The 13,277-nt window shown below is 43.1% G+C and overlaps 1 protein-coding gene across 2 annotated transcripts in view; it reads right to left on the bottom strand.

Moving 5' to 3' along the window:
- The window catches only part of RAB27B (RAB27B, member RAS oncogene family), a 280,946-nt gene that overhangs the window by 94,859 nt on the left and 172,810 nt on the right, over positions 1 to 13,277 (bottom strand). Inside the window, exon 1 of one of the 2 annotated variants that reach the window (XM_075586598.1) lies at positions 11,605 to 11,762. The exons of the other annotated variant lie outside the window; for it this stretch is intronic. The gene's annotated coding sequence lies outside the window, so the exon portion shown is untranslated. Of the gene's footprint in view, positions 1 to 11,604; positions 11,763 to 13,277 lie in introns of those variants that run through there. 2 annotated transcript variants of the gene reach the window in all.

The raw sequence follows: 13,277 nt of genomic DNA, 5'->3' as shown, positions 1-13,277 counted from the left end.
ACTGATTGACTAGAAGCTCTTCAGTAGAGGACGTATTTTCCCCTTTTCTCGTTCGGCATCCAGCACAATGGTAACACTAACAGCCTGTACACATTGGTGATACTAAGCATTTGCTGCCATCATTGTTTCTACATCTATTCTTACCATAGGTCAAGATGACTTGCTGTGAAAATGTGTTTGAATCATTGAAGCAGAATCTTTATGTAATAACCACGTCGTTTCTATCTTTTTACCATCTGTTAATAATTATGCTCACTTGGATTTTACATTGTGATGAGTGAGAAATTGGATGTTGAATTTAGATGCTTTAGCCTGATTTGGCGTAAACTCCTTCAGTTTGGATACAAAATAGCAAAATGTCACGTCATCAGAAATCTGACATTAGTTTGAGCTCAATGCCTTGCAACGTGACTCCCACACTCCAAGTGTACAGTCATTGTTTTGTGGAGAACAACACACAGAAATACCTCCTTCTTATTGAGTGTGCAGAAAGATTAAATACTAATAATTTACACACCACATGTAGGATTAACAACATAGGAGGGCTGTTTAATGAAATGCAGATAGAGAGACCGATGTAGCAATGGGCCCATTTGCTTATATAACTCCAAATAAACTAAGACAGCAATCGCCCCTAATCAAATGCATGTTGTCCCTGAGATATTTACTTTTTTATGTGCCAATGTTTCTAGTCACTTTTACAGCACTTATTCCCACACCTGCTGTCTCTGTAAGTTCCTATCAAACCTCTTAGATTGTAAACTCTCCGGGGCAGGGATTTCCTTTCCTATTGTCTGATTTTGCTGCACTTATTGTATTATTATAATTCCCTGTACTGTATTCTTTTTGAAGAGCTGAGTACACTTTTGGCGCTATATAAAAGACATACAATATAATACTTTTGGGGAATCAAAATGGCTGCTATCCACGCCCCTCTCCCACGGTCCAACAGTAAGCCGCACTGTCATCAGAGCAAAAAGCTGAATGGCACAAATAATTTCACTTTCGCATTTGCAGAGGGCTTGATAATGCCTTTCAACGTGCTCCCTTTTCAATAGCTTCATTTATTTGTTTATAAAATGTTTTACCAAGAAAAAATACATTGAGAGTTACCTCTCGTTTTCAAGTATGTCCTGGGCACAGAGTTATAATGACAGATACACATAGACTCTTCAATAGGGTAATTGCATGTTGTCTTACAAAGATTTCACCTTGCCATAGAAAGATTGTGTCACCTACAGCAGGTCTATGTATTTATCACTGTCATAGTTTGTTGATGACAAAGTTACATCATAGCGATATTGTCACAATCATTTTGTATGCATATAAATCACCGCTGTCAAGAATAATCCATTTCAATATTTACAAAAAACTTTAAAACAATTGTTTTTTCAACTATTTTAACCCAATTCTTCTAATATAAGATATTATGGGGTATATTTATCAGTCTCTGCAAAAGTGAAACCCCTTATACAGTATTTTCTATGGTGTTTCGCGTATACATCTGCGCGTTATGTGCCTGCCCAGGGATGACCAACTCCAGTCCTCAAGGGTCACCAAATGGCAAGGTTTTAAGGATATCCCTGCTTCAGCACGGGTGGCTCAGTCAACTAACAAATAAGCAGAAAAGGGAAACCAGTTATTTCTAATAAAATGAAAAACAAAAGCTCTGACGGGGCGCGTGTTGTATTTCACCTCTGTCAATGACTGAGGTACTGAAGCAGGGATATCTCTAATACCTGGCCTGTTGATAGGGTTGCCAGGCACCCTCTCCAAAAATACTGGACACAATGGTGAAAGGTGCGGCACGCTCCAGGCACACACATACTCAACAGAGACACACCTCTCTCTCTCTGCTCCATGCTGTTTTCTCCTCTCCTTGGCCCCACTCTAAGGACACCTCTTCCTGATTGACTGCTGCTGGTAATGCAGACAATAAGAATGGATGAAGCTGCCCAGCCCCCTAGCAACAGCCCTGCTCTCTCCCGCGCCCCCCAAGCCAGTCAGCTCATTATCTCCAGAGAGGTAATACCAGACACATACATGTCCAGTATTACCTCTCATTGTTTATGGACAGTGTGTCCAAATACAGGACAGTCCAGTTCAATACTGGACACCTGGCAACCCTACGCTGTGGATGGCTCCTGAGTTGGCCACGCCTGACATAGTGCCGAGTCTCTACGTGAGCTCTTGATTACTGAAGGCAAGTCCCTTCAATTTACTGTGCTACAGTCACTAGAAATTAGACTGTAATAACTGTAATAACAGAGGTTTGTTATGCCTGCAGACAAATCTATGTACAATGTTGCATTCACTGACAATGCTATAAAAAGAAATACAAACATATATTAATTCTTAAAGCAGCAGTCCCATTCTTTGTCTATATATTTTTTATCGTAGAAAACAAATGAACTCAAAGTGCATCAACCCCTAGAAAACATAAGTGATGTTATAGTGCAAATAGGTGAAAAATAAGTTGCTAATAAGTGAATGACAAATGACTAAAAGCCAGATTAAAAAAAAAAAAGTTTAATACGACCCCTTCTTAGGTTCTGAGGAGCTTCTCTGTCAAAAAGACCATCCACGTGGTCTTGCAGAAAACTGTAGACAAGAATTGGAGGGCAACTCCCAGGAAACACATGCGTGGTAGAAAAGAAGCACATAGTGCAATCCTGTATGCTACAGTATGTACTATCTAGTAAGAGGGTAATAGATGCACTTACAAGGTTGATGAATGAAATAGGCAGATATTACACTTAAACTGAGCAATCACATGCAGAGCTTCTTGGAAATACGACATCCAACTTCAAGGTGGGGTAATGTGTCTTGAACCCATTGGCGTTAAAGGGATATCCATGGGGGCTGTGCGCTTATGGATATAGCAGATATTCTCGCTAATGGTTTATAGGATAGGAAGTTGCTTTCTATAGGCCACCAGAACAAGGCTGAGCCCGCAATGTTATATTCATTGGGCAAAAAACGACTCCGAATCGGGAGATCTCCAGTAGCCAGAGGACTGCGAATCGTCACAGAGGGTTACCCCAGTTCAGGCTGTGTATGTGTCTGTGTGTGTGTGTATATGTATTGTGACAGAAACCAGGGGATGGTAATAAATTCCGTATATAGGGCTCCCAGGATACTAGACAGTTTCTATCCTGTTTGGCCTGGGAGTGCAGCCTTATAATACATACACTCCATCCCACAGTTTGGCAAGCGCTGGAACTGAGGGATGAGAGATCCAGACCAGAGTTTGTCTGCTGCCTGATTTCTGTCACCTGTCATGCTAATTAGGAATCAGGTATGAAAGACTGATTTCCTGTTTGCTCTGGTCTCCCCACAAGAGCCAGGAGGCTGGAAGGCTGCTGAACTACAGAGGGGAGAAGCCTCTTCCCCAAACAGGTTCAATCTTTCTGTTCATTTGTGTAAGACTGCAAAAGTACCGTGTTTTGATGTTGGAAGTGGAAAAGCCACTTCCAACCCTGAGTCAGGGATATCTAAGTTAAGTTATCGCTCAGGTGAGCAGCTTTTGTTTTGATCTGTTTTCTGTTGTATGCACTGTGGCAGTCTCAGTGCCTGGGACTGAATAAACCAGGCATAGCCTGTTTAAAGGAACAGTACGTGACGCCTCATCATTTAACCTACCCTAAAAGACCGTGTTCTAAACAGTCCCGGACAAACGACGGAGCCCCGGAGTAAGCCGTTTGTCACATATGGTGGAGAATGCGGGCAAAGCACTAGGGGGTCTGCGGGTTGAAGAACTTTGAAAAAAAAAAAAAGTTTTTTTCATCCTCTGCAAACAAGATGGAAGACGTGGTGGGTGCACTGGTACGCAATGTCGCTGCCCAGAAAGACACGAATGAAACCCAGCAACAGCTGTTAATAGCCCAGCAAGAAACTAATGCAAACCAGCAGCAGACGAATGCAGCCCAGCAACAGCTGCTAATAGCCCAGCAAGAGATTAATGCCAACCAGCAACAGGTGAATGCCAACCAGCAACAGGCGAATGCAAACCAGCAACAGACGAATGAAGCCCTGCAAAACGCGAATGCAAACCAGCAAGAGACAAACCGCTTGCTGAGAGAGGAGCAACAGCGGTTCGCTCAGGGCTTACAGCAGGAACTCGAGATCCTGAGGGGGACTATCAGTAACCTTCCACTGGCAGTGGCAGCCCCAGTTCCGAAAATGACCAGGGCAAGCCACTACCTTCAGAAGATGGGACCCTCGGATGATGTGGAAGCCTATCTTCTCACGTTTGAACGCACGGCACAGAGAGAGGGATGGCCAGAAGCTGAGTGGGCTGGTCTAATCGCACCCTTCCTAAGCGGCGAACCCCAGAAGGCTTACTTTGATCTAGAGCCAGCCGAAGCTAACGTCTATGCAAAATTGAAGTTCGAGATCCTCGCCCGCCTCGGCGTAACCACGGCTGTTCGCGCCCAAAGGTTTCACGCATGGTCCTTCACGATGGATAAAGCCACCCGAAGCCAGATGTATGACCTCATCCACCTCGCCCGGAAGTGGCTACAACCCGAGATCAACTCAGCCAGCCACATCGTGGAACGGTTGGTCATGGACCAGTTCTTGAGGAAACTTCCCTCTGCCTTACGCCGTTGGGTCAGTCGGAGTGACCCCCACAATGCGGATGAGCTTGTGGCCCTCGTAGAAAGGTACAATGCAGCAGAAGAGCACCCGCAACCCACAGTCGTGGAGCAACCCCACTACCCGAGGTTCCAGGACTCTTCCAGAGACGGTAAAAGGGTACCGGGGTTAAGGGGCGCTGAAGAGCGGCGACCACCTTCACGCAGCACCAGCAACAGTGGTTCGCACACTAAGGGCAATAGCCAACATGGGGAGCCGGGAAAAGGCTCTAAGTGGGACACAGACTATGTACCTAAATGTGTAAATTGTCATGAGAGGGGCCACACAGCAAAAATCTGCCCACTAAATGATGAGCCCATGCAATGCAACAGCGTGGAACCTTATTCGCTGTTGTCCCAATGTATGGGCCCTAGCCCAGAGGACCCCTTGAATAACCATCTGTGGGCATTTGTAAAGGTTAATGGTAAGAGGGTTCGGGCACTTCTTGACTCTGGGAGCATGGTCACACTAGTGTCCGAATACCTCTTGCCCATTAAGAAGAAACAGGGAAACAGTTCACAAAGAGTGGCAATTTGTTGTATACATGGGGATAATCATGAATATTCCACTGTTGATGTTTTTTTTGAAACAGAGTTTGGTTCTTTAGATTTCAAGGTGGGTATTGTACCCAAACTGGCACATGATGTGTTAATAGGGACCGACTTTCCCCATTTTCTAAAAATGTGGTCCCCCGCTCAGAATAGCGCCCAGAGTTCAATAGCGGACCATAACGAAGTATTAGAAGAAACAAATCCTTTCCCTTTTTCAGAAATGGAGGTTGACGAGGGCCCAAATAAGAAGGGGGAAAAGGAGGAGTGCTGTAAAATTCCCTTCCCCATCACTACTTTGGTAGGGAATACCCCAAATCAAGATGTTGAGCAGACACTTACCAACCCAGAACCGGATAAGACCCTCGCTGACCTAGAGGTCAGTCCTGGGAGTTTTAAGAAGGCCCAGTGGGAGGACCCCACATTAGCGGTAGCAAGGGGAAATATACGGGACCAGAATAGTACTCCTGGCCAACCAGATAGGTCACTTGCTTACCCCTACTTCGAGGTAGAGAACGACCTAGTATATCGGGTTGATAAAAGGAAATCAGTTACAACTAAACAATTGTTGGTACCACGGACATTCCGTAACGTAGTATTACACCTCGCACATAGTCATCCATTGGGGGGACACCTAGGGGTGGAAAAGACAAAAGAAAAGGTTCTCCGAAGCTTCTATTGGCCTGGGGTTCTGGCAGAAATTACGAATTATTGTTCCTCATGCCCAGAATGTCAGATCACCGCCCCGTTCAAGGCGTACCGCAGCCCATTGGTACCCCTTCCCATAATAGAGGTACCATTTGACCGGATTGCTATGGATCTAGTAGGACCCCTAATAAAGTCTGCTAGGGGACATCAGCATATATTGGTAATATTAGATTATGCCACCCGATATCCGGAGGCAGTTCCCCTACGTAGCACCTCAGCTAAAAACATAGCAAAAGAGTTAGTAGTTCTGTTTTCCCGGGTCGGGATTCCTAAAGAGATTCTATCTGACCAGGGAACACCATTTATGTCCCAAGTAACAAAAGAGCTATGTAAACTCCTAAAAATCAAGCATCTCAGAACCTCAGTCTATCATCCACAAACAGATGGTTTAGTGGAAAGGTTCAATAAAACCTTAAAGAGCATGTTACGGCGGGCGGTTGATAAAGATGGGAAAAACTGGGATTGTTTGTTACCGTACCTGTTATTTGCCATTAGGGAAGTTCCCCAATCATCCACAGGCTTCTCCCCGTTTGAACAATTGTATGGCCGACACCCAAGGGGCTTACTGGATATAGCCAAAGAGACTTGGGAACACGAGGTTACCCCTTACAGAAGTGTAATAGAGCATGTTGCCCAGATGCAGGACCGCATTGCTGCAGTCCTACCCATAGTGAGGGAACACATGGAGAAAGCTCAAGAAGCACAGAGGAATACATATAATAAGGGTGCTAGGGTCAGAATTTTTTCTCCAGGTGATAGGGTACTAGTTCTGGTTCCCACCGTGGAGAGTAAATTCCTTGCTAAATGGCATGGGCCATATGAGGTCTTGGAAAGAGTGGGAGAAGTAAATTATAAGGTAAGACAGCCAGGTAGGAGGAAACCTGAGCAAATTTACCATATAAACCTACTCAAGCCCTGGAAAGATAGAGAAGTCTTGTTAACCCTAGTACCCCCAGGTCCGTCAGAGAATCAAGAAACTGACCCAGAGGTTAGCATAGCTGAAACCCTGTCTGTTCATCAGAAACGAGAGGTTCAGAATTTAGTGAAAAGAAACAAAGAAATCTTCTCTATACGGCCAGGTAGAATTAGCGTAATTGAACATGACCTAGTCTCTGAACCGGGGGTCCGAGTTAACCTTAAACCGTACCGAATCCCAGAGGCCAAAAGAAAGGCTATAAGTTTAGAGGTTAAAAAAATGCTAAAACTAGGTGTAATTGAGGAATCCCAAAGTGGGTGGAACAGCCCTATAGTCTTAGTCCCAAAGCCAGATGGTACAACAAGGTTTTGTAATGACTACCGGAAACTAAACGCGGTGTCAAAATTTGATACTTATCCTATGCCCAGGGTAGATGAACTTGTAGAGAGACTGGGCAAAGCCCGATATCTCACAACCCTAGACCTAACAAAAGGGTACTGGCAGGTTCCCCTCACAGAAAGGGCAAAAGAAAAGACAGCCTTCTCAACCCCAGACGGCCTCTTTCAGTATAAGGTGTTGCCTTTTGGCTTACATGGAGCTCCCGCCACATTCCAAAGAATGATGGATAAAATTTTAAAACCACATGCTCGGTATGCTGCCGCCTACCTGGATGATGTGGTAATCCATAGTGAAGATTGGCAATCCCACCTTCCAAAGGTCCAAGCTGTGCTTGACGCAGTCCGGTCTGCTGGACTAACTGCTAACCCCGCTAAATGCACTATTGGTCTGGAGGAGGCCAAGTATCTGGGATATTCTATTGGCAGAGGTTTACTCAAACCCCAAACACTCAAAGTGGAGGCGATACAAAATTGGCCAAGGCCAGTTACAAAAAAACAAGTAAGGACCTTTTTGGGGTTAATTGGGTACTATAGAAGGTTTATTCCCAATTTTGCAACTAAGGCAACCCCACTAACTGACCTCACAAAAGCAAGAGGACCGCTAATGGTAAAGTGGTCCCCCGAAACCGAACAGGCCTTTAGAAGCCTGAAAGAAGCTCTCTGTGCCCAACCAGTGTTGGTCACACCTGACTTCTCCAAAGAGTTCGTAGTCCAAACCGACGCATCTGAGGTAGGGCTGGGGGCGGTACTCTCCCAGGAGTCTCAAGGTGAGGAGCACCCCATCCTTTATTTAAGTAGGAAACTAAATCCCCAGGAGAAAAATTACTCCATAGTAGAGAAAGAGTGTCTCGCAATAAAGTGGGCTGTAGAGACGCTCAAATACTACCTGTTGGGGAGAAAATTCCGGTTGGTCACAGATCATGCACCCCTTACCTGGATGTGTCAAAACAGGGAAAAGAATGCTAGAGTGACCAGGTGGTTCCTAAGCCTACAACCCTTTAAATTTTCTGTGGAACACAGGTCAGGGCACAAACATGGCAATGCTGACGGGTTGTCAAGGATGCACTCCCTAATATCCATGGTCGCTCATCCCTCGAGGTCTGAGCTGGGGGGGAGGATATGTGACAGAAACCAGGGGATGGTAATAAATTCCGTATATAGGGCTCCCAGGATACTAGACAGTTTCTATCCTGTTTGGCCTGGGAGTGCAGCCTTATAATACATACACTCCATCCCACAGTTTGGCAAGCGCTGGAACTGAGGGATGAGAGATCCAGACCAGAGTTTGTCTGCTGCCTGATTTCTGTCACCTGTCATGCTAATTAGGAATCAGGTATGAAAGACTGATTTCCTGTTTGCTCTGGTCTCCCCACAAGAGCCAGGAGGCTGGAAGGCTGCTGAACTACAGAGGGGAGAAGCCTCTTCCCCAAACAGGTTCAATCTTTCTGTTCATTTGTGTAAGACTGCAAAAGTACTGTGTTTTGATGTTGGAAGTGGAAAAGCCACTTCCAACCCTGAGTCAGGGATATCTAAGTTAAGTTATCGCTCAGGTGAGCAGCTTTTGTTTTGATCTGTTTTCTGTTGTATGCACTGTGGCAGTCTCAGTGCCTGGGACTGAATAAACCAGGCATAGCCTGTTTAAAGGAACAGTACGTGACGCCTCATCATTTAACCTACCCTAAAAGACCGTGTTCTAAACAGTCCCGGACAAACGACGGAGCCCCGGAGTAAGCCGTTTGTCACAGTATGTATATATATATGCAGTGGTCGACAAATCACCAAAAAATCTACTTGCCGAACAAAAAAATCTACTCGCCACCTAGTACCACACGTGTGCTGCTTGTGCCAATAGGAGGTCACCACGATGTTAAATCCACTCGCCCGGGGCGTGCAAATGTATAAGTTTGTCGAACACTGTATATATATATGTGTGTGTGTGTGTGTGTGTGTGTGTGTGTGTGTGTGTGTGTGTGTGTGTGTGTGTGTGTGTGTGTGTGTGTGTGTGTGTGCGTGTGTACTACATATGACCATCAGCACATTATTGTAAAGATCACCCTCTTCTTGTGCATTCAAAAAATAAATAAATAAATATAGCCAAATCACCCTTTTATTGATGTAATATCCCTAGCCTTACCTTTTAATTTTATTAAAAACATCTAAATGGTCAATCGGGAGCTGAAGAAAACAAAAACAACCCCAGCTCAATTTACACATACCTGCCTTCCCATGACCCTCACTCATACACATTATTCTAATGTATTAGTCCTTGGAAAGGCTCTAACGGGGGCAAGCATCAAATGTCACCAAGTGGAGCACGTTTCCAAAAAAGGTGCAAAATGTGCCGCTTCAACTCTGCGTCGCTTTCCGTCAACGAATGAAGGTGGTTTTGCACCAATGTCGCTCTCACTTGCACCAGCGAGCGTTTTGGGGGGTATTTATAGGAAATGTTACAGGGGAAGAGAATCAGTGCTGCATTGTAATGATACGGAACAAAATGTTTGCCCACAACGCCTCTCTCTTTGCTTCGAGTTTGCCAGTCTCGAGACAGCCTTAACCTCTGCTCCTAAATGCTCTGCATGAAAAGGAAGGACATCACCAAGCTTCGTACGGTACATAAGTTGCAGGAGCAAATTGAAGCACTTATACATTTTTGCCACATGCTGTTAAGCAAATTGCATTTTAATACATATCCCTCTTAAACTTTACAATCCAGAGAAGATTATGTTTAGATATGATGCATAAAGTATACATTTCCCTTTGGTGACCCACCTATAACTGCTATTAGAAGCTTGTTTTTATCTGTAATGGTTTTTGACAAGCGCTTCATGTGACTGTTATGTTGATCCCTGCAGTAAGGCCCGGCAAGCAATGCACTGTTCTCCGTTATGGGAGATGGGATAATAACAGGGTGGGGGGGACATGACAAATCTGTTTTCAAACTGCAGTGATAAAGTTCAGATCTGCACAGCCTAATTAGGGTGCGATAACACCAGGCATAAGTGCCAAGGACTCCATTTATTTCACGGAAAAGCCCTTAGCAAAAGCGACGTGCCGTTCACAATGGGAATTTGGGGGAAACACGGCTAAGCAATTATTTCTGGATGACTGTGCAATATGAACTCTACAGGAATGGACATTGATTCTAATCATATTTATAATTACACACTAACGGCTCTATTCCAAGACGTTGCATTTAAATGTATGAACAAGGGAATTTGTCTACATTAACACATTGTCCGAATGATTAGACACGAGGGTCTGCATTGGACTGTTTCACACTGATCTAATTTCAAGCTCTCTGTATAAGTGTGTGATCCATGCTAAATAACTGTACTTACTGGTGATAATATAAGGAGGGATCCTTCACTAGGGATGATATACACAGCGGTTAGCATTAAGGTCATAGTGCAACATCGCTGTATGGCTCCTGGAAAAATGTATTTTTGTTGTGGGTTGTGATATCTTTTTACTGAACCAACAACAGTTTGATGAAATGTACAGTGGCTAATCTCTGCCCTGTATATACTGCACATGGCAGAGGTTATTTTAGCATCACTGAGCAGTTAAACAATAAAGCAAATCCTGGCTGCAAGACAGGGCCGCTGCACTTTTATAGCCTCTGGTATAATTGGGAACCCCAATGGTTTTATCAGTATTTTAGGGGTGGGGGGGGTGGTGTGTGTGTGTGTGTGTGTGTATGTAAAATGAACAAACACTACTATTTATTCAGAATGCCATACTGCGACCATTATAAAGGAATGAAGGCCTTCCTTGCAAATCTGTATCTGATAACATATCATAGGATCTAATGTCTAAGTAATGAGAATATACAATAATGTCATACCATCCGGCAATTATTACTGTTTAGAAAACGTTTTGGTTAATACATGCAGGCGTGTTTTTATCTTCTCGATTTGTATGCGTTACACATTTCTAACATCAGGTGTGTTGTGCCAGTTCTTTAACAGCTGTTCTGCAAAGTCCTGGGAACACATGGCAGCTGCCTTTCTCCTGATTACAGCTGACTGTATTAGCCGCTCATATTGTTGATTCCTAATTTATACAGAATTTATACAGAATACAGTCTGTTTACTATTACTACAGAAATCTGCTACCTTTGCTTTTTCTGCAGATTTTACGCATCCTTGTTTATACGGAGGCCTATTATTTCTTTTTCTTTATATATTTGACATTAGTTATTAGCGTGCTACACAAGTGTAAAATACTGCACATTCCAGAAATACTGTACATGTACATGTTCAACAAACTCATTAACATGCTAAAATAAAACACTGAATCTACTCAAACACCACTGTCATCTGACACCAGACCTCTGCCTCAGCTGTCACAAAGCATAGAAGTCAGTGTGCGAATACATGTGAAACTTAAAGAAACTTACAGTTTTCAGTCCCTGGACGCCTGTATATTCCTGCAGTGCTCCGTCAACAAGTTGAAGTATTACTGTACAGTATGCCTAGTTAGCACCACCCCTGTGCCTAAGTACACAATGTGAGAAGGCTTCTATCTGAAAGGTTTGTATGAAAAGAAGGCGTGCCTGGGAGCCTCAACACGGATATGAGAAACTCACCTCAGGCAAATCTTTCTTGTGACTCAACCACATATTACAAGAAGATTCATATTCTGCTCTGACTCAAAGCCTACGCACTATTCTGTATCCTTAACAAGCAAACTGCAGGGGATTTCAATAAAGGTTATTCTGTAGAAAAGAGAGCTTAATGCATTAAATCATATATAGCAAAATCATCCATGTTCTTTTATAGCCATGAGATATAACCTGTGTCTACATACACACGTGTACAACAAAACATTGCCAACTCTCATTGCAAAGCAACCCTATGAAGAAATAACTGAATAGCTAATGTATATCCTAACCAAAGAATGATTAAATATAGATGTTCTTGTTACGATGTAATAACCACTGTCTTAAGTTATGTTTTATATTATTGATTTAAAAAAAAACCCACAGTTTTGAATGGGAGTATTGTTAATGGGAGAACTGCAGTATTCTTTGAATGCATATAGGAAAATAACTGCTCTGTTATCCAGCAGTTTCTCAATGCATTATGCAAAAGAATGTGAGATAAAAAAAGGGAAGAGGTAGACAAAAATAAAGATGCTAGAAAAAAGATTACGACGAGAGAATTTTTAATAAAAAGCACACCGCGGATAAAGAAAAAGAAAGTAAGAATGAGAGAATAGGGGGGAAAAGAGAAGGTACAAAGGAAACGGCCAAAAAGAAATGAAAAATATATATAAATGAACTATTTCCCAAATATTGCCATTACTACCGTTTTTAAACATAGCTTGCTTTGCCATTGGAAGAATTCCTGTTCCTAACACAATTAATTTTACAATTGTCAACGTTGGAGAATATTATTGTTATGTTGCTAATTAGGCACTGACGGCTTTTTCAACTACTGTAGCTTCTAATTTATGTAAAGTGCTTTTTGGTACAATTCACTTCATCTCCTTACAATGGACAAGTCCTCACTCAACAAAGTCAGAATCATGTCTGCGGCAAACAGATACACAAATACTGTGAGATTGCAGTTCACCTTTTAAATAATAATGTTGAAAATAATGTAGGCTGATCAAATAAAAGTACAGACCCCTTTAAAGTGTTTGCGTCTAGAACATTTTCTGACAAATAGATAAGGCATCAGAGGTGCATCGTTGTATTATTTGCATGTTATATATTTCATACAGTAGATTCCTGCAAAATATGATAGGATAAGGTATGTACTACTGAATGTTACTGCACCGCGTGGCACGGAGCAACCACACAAATGCTACTGTAGTTCTTCAAAGTCAGCAACACTAGATATTTATGCCTTTCCAGAACATATCACCACGTTTCTTCACTGAAAACCACATTTCAGTCCTTAGGGTTAATTGCACAGCAAAAAACACCCCAGGTGAAAAGTAACCAAGCAGGTCAGATTGGAATTCTCAAAATGCAGCAATCAAGGGTGTGGAGTATTAACTGCTACTGCATAACTCCTGGTGCTTAACTTAGCCATGTCTGGAACTGGTCCCCTCCCCTGGTTTCCA

The sequence above is a fragment of the Ascaphus truei genome, chromosome 1, assembly GCF_040206685.1.
Source record: "Ascaphus truei isolate aAscTru1 chromosome 1, aAscTru1.hap1, whole genome shotgun sequence".
Taxonomy (NCBI): Eukaryota; Metazoa; Chordata; class Amphibia; order Anura; family Ascaphidae; genus Ascaphus; species Ascaphus truei.
This window is presented reverse-complemented; position numbering and strand designations above follow the sequence as displayed.